The 7,309-nt window shown below is 46.5% G+C and overlaps 1 non-coding gene across 1 annotated transcript; it reads right to left on the minus strand.

Moving 5' to 3' along the window:
• Positions 1-2,057: 2,057 nt before the first annotated feature.
• On the minus strand, positions 2,058-2,164 carry LOC137754006 (U6 spliceosomal RNA). The gene has a single exon (XR_011071686.1). It is a non-coding gene; the product is annotated as a U6 spliceosomal RNA (small nuclear RNA).
• Between the last annotated feature and the right edge of the window lie 5,145 nt (positions 2,165-7,309).

Genomic DNA, 7,309 nt, shown 5'->3' on the forward strand with positions numbered 1-7,309 from the left:
TCACCAGAGTGTAGTTCCCTGGGTCGGCTCTCTTTAGGAATGTGCCGATCACTGGCAAAGAGGGGATCCCTGGAGCTGGGGGTGGTCCCCTCACACAACAAGGGCAGCCAGACTTCACTGAGGGGCAAGGGGACCTTCAAGTGATGTACCATACGAGCCCTGGGTATTCAAAATGCTTGTGTGTGATGCTCTCCTGAGGACCACGAGGTGCCTTGTAGCCAACACGTCCAACACGGCTGAATGCCAACTACTGGCTGGGTCAGAATGGCACGGCACTGCCTGCTGCTAGGGTGTTTGGGAGTGTGTGTGTGTGTGTGTGTGTGTTTGGTGGGGAGGATATTGTATTGGTTGTCACAGTGACTGGGGCATGCTACTGATATTCGGTTTCCAGGGACCTGTGATGCATGGCAGACATCTTCCCCAGATGGTTATAACAACGTATCCAAACTGACGTGCTCTTTTCCAGGAACTGACCATTCTCCATTAAGGGGTGGCGTCCACAGCCCTCCCCTTGACATGGGCAGGCCTTTGGGACTGCTTCGCCTTTCAGAGCATTGCAGAAGTGACATTGCTAAGGGATTTCAGAGGCTGGGTCAGGAAAGAGGATACAGCCTCTACCTGACTCTCTGGGGATGCATGCATGGGGAGCCGTGAGTCCAGTGGTGTGCGTCTAAACGTTTAACAACTGGCTCTGTAGGGGAAAAAAAGAAGAGCCTGGGTGTGTAGCATATGCTGACTTCTGTGGTGTGAATACACCTTCCATGGCTGACAGCAAGCTACCAACACGACGTCCCTGGACTTTGGAGTTGGAAAGAGCTGTCCACAATGTGCTCCCAGGATCCGGCGCGAGCCAGCTCCAGCACACCACCGCCTGAGTCACCACGTAAGTCTGGCTGCCCTGAAGTCGTCACATTGGAGATACACAGGGAGACAGACATGCTTGGGAGCCCCAGCTGTTTGGGTGTCCCCAGCCAAGGTGCTACACAGAGGAGTGAATGAGCCCTCAGATGACCCAGTCCCAACCACTGCCTGATGGCACCTGCACAAGAGCCCCTGAGAACTGCTTAGCTGAGCCCAGTCAATCCCCAGAGCCAACAAAATAATAAAGGAATGGTTACTGTTTTAAGTCATTGTGTTTTGAGTGGTCTGTTATGCAGCACTTGCTAAATGTAACGATGCTCAGTGACCTGTATTTCAGGGGACAGGTACCACTCACAAAGGGTGGCCAAGAGAATTCCAGTCAGCATTAAAAGTTCCATCTGGAATGGATAAAGAAGATGTGGTCCATATATACCATGGAATACTACTCAGCCATGAAAAAGAATGAAATAATGTCATTTGCAGCAACATGGACGGACCTGGAGCTTATCATACGAAGTGAAGCAAATCAGAAAAAGACAAATACCCTATGATATCATTTATATGTGGAACTAAAATATGACACAAATGAACTGATCTGTGAAACAGAAACAGACTCACAGACATAGAGAACAGACTTGTGGCTGGTTGCCAAGAGGGAGGGGGGTGGGGGAGGGATGGACTGAGAGTTTGGGATTAGCAGATGCAAACTATTATAAATATTATAGAATGAATAAAACACAAGGTCCTACTGTATAGCACAGGGAAGTATATTCAATATCCTGTGATAAACCATAATGGAAAAGAATATAAAAATGAATGTATATGTATATATGTATAACTGAGTTGCTTTGCTGTACAGCAGAAATTAACACAACACTGTAAATCAACTCTACTTCAATAAGTTTAAAAAAAGTTCCATCTGGGCAGAGGAACTTTGCCTTTAGAAACATTTAGAAAGGTTTTTTTTTTTTTTTCTTTCTTCCTGTTTCTTGATCTGAGGGCTGGTTACATGTGCGTTCGTTTGTAAAAATTCATCAGGCTGTACAGTTTGTGTACTTTCTAGAAAAGGTTTACTAGAAACGATAACAACAATAAAAACAGAGACGGTAGTCCGTGGACAAGAACCAAAAGATGTCCAAAAAGCTCTCCCCAGTGTTATCAAACAAAAGATAGGATTATTATTATTACTATTATTTTAAAATATGGAACGCTTCACAGATTTGCTTGTCATCCTTGTACAGGGGCCATGCTAATCTTCTCTCTATCGTTCCAATTTTAGTATATGTGCTGCCAAAGTGAGCACGATAGGATTATTTTTAAATTAAGGACCCCATGAGAGTATTAAGAGGTAGCTTCTCTCTCTCCTCAGTGGTTCCTCCCATCAAGTAGGGTCTTTTTATAGTGATGGAAAATTTTGCACAAAAACACCTCCGTGATTCAGTGGTGATACCATCGCCATGGTTTGGTGGCATATACTTATAATAACCATTATTTTATGATTATTTTTTATGGCTCTGGGGACTGACTGTGCTCAGCCAAGCAGTTCTCAGCGGCTCTCATGCAGTGGTCCTCAGGCAGGGGCTGGCGCTGGGTCACGTGAAGGCTCATCACGCCTCTGTCGAGCACCGGAAGTGGGGAACAGCTGGGGGCTCCCCAGCATTTCTCCGTCTCCACGTGGTCTCCTGCTAGCGCATACTTTTCCCTGAGTAGCCACTCTTTTTTTTTTTTTTTAATGCTTTTTGCCACATAAAAGTAAACACTTTATTTTCTTTGTTGTTGTACAAATCACGATGATGGAATTGTCCTTCTCTCTCTCTCTCTTTTTTTTGGCCGCCCGGCGCAGCATGTGGGATCTTAGTTCCCCTACCAGGGATCAAACCCTGGTACACTTTGGTACTTGAAATATCATGTCGTTAACTTTTGTTTTATGAATTTGGAAGACTGAACAGTTACTGTGAATGGTAATATTTCAGTATCGGTCTAAAAAAATACATGGGTATTGTCCTTGTCTCCCTTTCTTAGGAGTCAGTGTTTATTCACTGTATAATTATTTCAGCTTTGGGAATTTCCTGGCGGTCCAGTGTTAGGACTCGGAGCTCTCACTGCTGAGGGCGTGGGTTCCATTCCTGGTCAGGGAACTAAGATCCCACAAGCTGTGCAGCGTGGCAAAAAAAAAAAAAAAAAATCAGCTTTTCTGTATGCTTGAATTAGCTTTTCTGTATCGTTGAATTTTTTCAGAATACCATCATGGGGGTAGAAAAGACCCAACTGTCAAAGATTCAGTGTCCGGGCTTCCCTGGTGGTACAGTGGTTAAGAATCCACCTGTCAGCGTAGGGGACACAGGTTCGAGCCCTGGTCCAGGAAGATCCCACATGCTCCGGATGCCACAACTACTGAGGCTGCGCTCTAGAGCCCATGAGCCACAACTACCGAGCCCGCGTGCCGCAACTACTGAAGCCCGCGCGCCTAGAGGCCATGCTCTGCAACAAGAGAAGCCACCGCAATGAGAAGCCCGCGTACTGCAACGAAGAGTAGCCCCCATTAGCCGCAACTAGAGAAAGCCCGCGCGCAGCAACGAAGACCCAACGCAGCCAAAAATAAAATAAATAAATTAAAAAAAAAAAGATTCAGTGTCTGTAAAGCCTATTAGGACCCTCTGCCGAGGGCAGGGAGCAACTGAAGGCTTCCAGGATCCTGGGCTGCTGCTCCCAGCAGGATAGCTGATGGTCAGGAGCTCCCACTATGGAGGCAGACGATCAACGTTCAAACCCTGGTTCTGCCTCTTCTTGGGCAGGCCATCACTTAGGCATGTTGCTGGCCTCTGAGCCTCAGTTTTCTTGTCTGTAACATGGGGATAACTATTGTTCTACCTCAAAGGATGGATGTGAGCAGTGAAGGACAAATATCCCTAAGCCATGCCTGGCACTCAAGGAATAAGACTCAATGGTCATAAAAGAGCTATAGGCTTTCGCTCTTTGGATGAGGATTTGATAACCTGAAAGAATTAGGAACCTAGTGAGATGCCCTCTGTGGATCCCCCTTGGGGAGAAGGGAAATGGGAGAGGGGGGTGGGCACACATCTACCTCATCACCCTTTCAAAACTCTGCCAACTACCCAGGGCACCCATGTTGAACTTGAACTCCTCAGGGAGAATGCATGGGCAAACCACCAAGCCAAAGCCAGAAACTACTTCCAATAACACCCCATGGAGAGATATGCACCTGCATAAGCTGGGGAATCTTGGTGGTGGGATTCGTGGTGCATTTCTGCTGTGTGTGTACACGTACATGTTCCATTTATATTTGCACACAGGGAGCCCTGTTTCCCAGACTGGGTACCTTTTTAAAAAAATTACCTTCATGGATGTATAAATTACATCCAATAAGATGCACATACTTCAAGTGCACAATTTGTGTTCTAACAACTGTGTACAACTGTACAACCATGCCCACAGCCAAGATGTGGGATATTTCTTTCACTCTAAAAGGTTTACTCCTTCCCAGTTAAGCCCCACCTCCATCCCCGCCACTAATCTGCTTTCTGTCACTATAAATTCGAGTTTTCTCTTCTAGAATTTCATATAAATGGAATCATATGGTGTGCCAGTTATTAATTTACTTCCTTACAGCTCTAAGTTGAGAAATTGGAATCTGGGCGTGTAAATCTTTTCCCTTTGCCGGCTGACATGTTAAGTTTTTCCAGTAGAGGGAGCCAGAGAGGCATCGCAGGAGGAAGTGCTGTGTTAGTTTCTGCTGTACAGCAAAGTGAATCAGCCATATGCATACATATATCTCCGTATCCCCTCCCTCTTGAGCCTCCCTCCCACCCTCCCTATCCCACCCCTCTAGGCGGTCGCAAAGCACCAAACTGATCTCCCTGTGCTATGCGGCTGCTTCCCACTAGCTGTCTATTTTACATTGGTAGTGTATATATGTCCATGCCACTCTCTCACTTCGCCCCAGCTTCCCCCCCCCCCCACCCCGTGTCCTCAAGTCCATTCTCTATGTCTGCGTATTTATTCCTGCCCTGCCACTAGGTTCATCAGTACCATTTTTTTTTTTTTTAGATTCCATATATATGTGTTATTTGCAGTGAGGTGGATGGACCTAGAGTCTGTCGTACAGAGGAAGGGGTTTTGCTTCCCACTTCCAGACTGCCGGGACAGGCGGCTTCTCCTGCCCCGTTCCCAAGGGTACACGCATGCGTCTCCGGTGGCCGGCAGTCAGCAGTATCCCTCAGCCAGCACCCTCCCCTGGCACCCACCTCAGCTGGTTTCCTAGCTGAGTGCCTCTGGTGAGATACTTCCTTGGGAACTGCTTTCCCTAGCATCCTAGAGGACTGACTTCTGGCAAGTTCCAGAGGGTGGATTTCCAGCAAGCTCTACAGGTGCAGCACCAAAAGGATTCTTTTGCCCTTTAGTGGGTCATCTCCAAGTGTTCTCCAAAAACACCAGGGATTCTGCAGCTGCCACGGACAGCCTGGGACTGGCATCCTTCTCAAGCTGTCTGTCTTAGATCTTAGGGGTAGTGGCTGCTCCTTGTATTTGCTATTTCTATATTCTTTAGCATTCTCTTATTTCTTAGCAGCTAATCCCTCTAACTCGAATCCTCTGCTATAATTAATAATTCTGTATATTAAACATTCTCCCTTCAAATTCCCGTGTGGTTCCAGTCTCCCGATTGGACCCTGACTGATAACTATAGAATGTGCCCCTGTGTCTTCTTTCCTTCCGCATAACATTCTGTGATTCAGCCACATCGTTGCATGTATCAATCAGTAGTTCACTCCTTTTTATCGCCGAGTAGTATTCCATTGAACAGATTAAACCACGATCTGTTTACCCACCCACCATGATGGACATTTGGGTTGTTTCCAGCTTGAGGCTATTATGAATAAAGCTTCTATGGGGCTTCCCTGGTGGCGCAGTGGTTGAGAATCTGCCTGTCAGTGCAGGGGACACGGGTTCGAGCCCTGGTCTGGGAAGATCCCACATGCCCGGAGCAGCTGGGCCCGTGAGCCACAACTACTGAGCCTGCGCGTCTGGAGCTTGCGCTCCGCAACAAGAGAGGCCGCGATAGTGAGAGGCCCGCGCACCGTGATGAAGAGTGGCCCCCGCTCGCCGCAACTAGAGAAAGCCCTCGCGCAGAAACGAAGACCCAACACAGCCAAAAATAAATAAATAAATAAATAAAATTTAAAAAAAAAAAGCTTCTATGAACATTCACATACAAGTGTTTGTGTGGACATATGTTTTCATTTCTCATGAGTAACTATGTAGGAGTGGAATTCTTGGCTCACATGGTAAGTATGTATTTCACTTTACAAGAACATGCCCAATCGTTTTTTCAGCATGATTGTGCCATTTGTGATCCTATCAACCATGCATGAGAGTTGCAGATGTCAGCACCTTGCATTGTGAATCTTTTCAATTTTAGACAGAATGGCTTCCTTTTCATGCCCCGGGGAGATTTTCCTCAACGTGACATCCTCCTTTATTAATTTTTTTTTTTTTTTTTTTGGCCGTACCTTGCGGCTTGTGGGATCTTAGTTCCCCGACCAGGGACTGAACCCGCGCCCTCAGGAGTGGAAGTGCGCAGTCCTAACCCCTGGACTGCCAGGGAATTACCCTCTCCCTTATGAATTTTAACTCTTTATTCTTGAACTGTGGTGCCAGTGTTGTTTCTAACCTGCGACAAATGGTTACAGAAAAATCATCAATAAAACAAGATCGAAAATTCTTTGCTCTTTAGAATTATCTGCATGTACAAAGATTTGGTGTGTCTTCTCGTTCAAGAAGGCAGACTGAGCTATTGATAATCAGAGCCTCTACTGGCCTGTTAAGAGCTTTTAGGTAGATTTTTAAAAAACGGTACCCTTTCTGGGTGAATGCAAGCCTGGGGTAGCAGGGCCTGGTGATCAGAGCAAGGGCTGGATTCAAGCCCCCGGCTGGCCTCATAATAATAATAGCTGGTTCTGTGCTAGATGCTCTCAAAACAGAATCCCAGGAATCCCAAGTTCAAATGCCTACAAGAGACAGGCAGTATCCAAAGTGAGACCAACTTGGTGGAAGCAAACCGAAGACAAGAGCCCAGCCTGGAGGCTGTGGCAGTGCTCACTCTGGCTGATTTACTGCCCAGTAGGAAGGTGGGCCCAGTTTGGCTACATTTTCCAGTTTGTCAAGTGATTGGAAATCCCTGTTTTTATGTGAAATCACCCAATTTTTAAATGTTAGCAGTGCATTTAAAGAAAAAAAATAAAGGACAGTGTGGACAAGGTGAGACAGATCTGCAGACCCAGGAACTGATTGGGGGTAGCCTTTTGTGGCTTCTGTATTATCCCAGTTGATCTTCACACCATGAGGAAACTGAGGCCCAGAGAGGTGAAATGATGCACAAAAGGTCACACAGCAGTCAGAAGTGGAGTGGCGATGGGAATCTGGGCAGTCT

This window comes from Eschrichtius robustus, chromosome 19 (genome assembly GCF_028021215.1).
Source record: "Eschrichtius robustus isolate mEscRob2 chromosome 19, mEscRob2.pri, whole genome shotgun sequence".
NCBI classification, from domain to species: domain Eukaryota; kingdom Metazoa; phylum Chordata; class Mammalia; order Artiodactyla; family Eschrichtiidae; genus Eschrichtius; species Eschrichtius robustus.